The 1,131-nt window shown below is 37.8% G+C and overlaps 1 pseudogene; it reads left to right on the plus strand.

Annotated features, from left to right (window-relative positions):
- Positions 1–1,003: 1,003 nt before the first annotated feature.
- The window catches only part of LOC101658647, a 5,780-nt pseudogene continuing 5,652 nt past the window's right edge, over positions 1,004–1,131 (plus strand).

Consider the following 1,131-nt stretch of genomic DNA (forward strand, 5'->3'; position numbering starts at 1 on the left):
GATCCTTGAGTAGTTACAGGAAAAAACTGCACTCTGAAGCTTTTCCTAACTTTAGAGACCCCAGGGAACCTAACTCCCACCACTCCCACCTCCCTGAGTTAAAGCGAGTAATTTTTTAAATGCCGAGGTGACCATAGGTTATAAGAGTTTAATTTCCTTGTAAGAGTATACATAACTGAATTGGCTTTACCTGCTGAGATGACATACAGGTGCCATAGTATTCCATTCAGATCCATCTCCTTTGACTTAAGAACTGATTTTCTATCAACAAAATCTCATTGCTAAAGAGATGATTTCATCATAGTGACCCTATAATGCTGTGCCTTGCTCATAAGGTTTCTGCAATCATGTAAATCTTTACAAAAGCAGTTTGCCAAAATTTCTATTTCAATATTCATTGAATAATAATAGGTGACAGCAATAGAATGATATTCTCACTTAAATAATTATCACCTAAATATTTGGCGAAACACGTTCTCTGAATAGTCCAACAAATGGCATACACTGTATGTGTGAAACTAGAATTGTATCATTTCAGAATTTCCCTAAATATATCAGAAATGTGCTTCTTAGAATGAATCTCAAAGAGAAAATAGAGAAGAGCCACATTGTAGTCTGTGTCTCAGAAAGTTTCCCAGGGAGTACCCTGGTGTGATATTATCATCCCTTTTGAGAAAGGAATGAATCAACACTGGCCCAAGGGAGAAGTTGGTTGAAATGTAGTCTCAACAGAGAACTCAGGAGTTGAGATGGTCTTTCAGAGGTGTCTCAATTTGAGGCAAGAAGTCTGGATTTTTATATTCCTATGTTGAGCACTGGTGGCCCAGTGTCAAAATTGGTTGCTGACCAAATGTCAATGATGCAAACCCTCGGGAGAAAGATGTGGCAGTCTACTTTCATGAACATTTACAGCATACACCCTGTAGTCATTAAGAGTCAGACTTGATTTGATGGCGCCAGGTTTGTTTGTTTGTTTCTGTTTGCTATTGACCAATTATTAGACATGAGCTTCCCTCAGGATAAAGAGAGGTAAATTATATAAGTTGTAATTGTGTTTTGTAAAGTGGCTGTAGCATTTTGCATGCATCACAGTGGTATATGAAGAGTTCCAATTGCTCTAGATCCTTGTTA

Source organism: Echinops telfairi, unplaced genomic scaffold (assembly GCF_000313985.2).
Source record: "Echinops telfairi isolate 266 unplaced genomic scaffold, ASM31398v2 ScPeMD7_5804;HRSCAF=6672, whole genome shotgun sequence".
Taxonomy (NCBI): domain Eukaryota; kingdom Metazoa; phylum Chordata; class Mammalia; order Afrosoricida; family Tenrecidae; genus Echinops; species Echinops telfairi.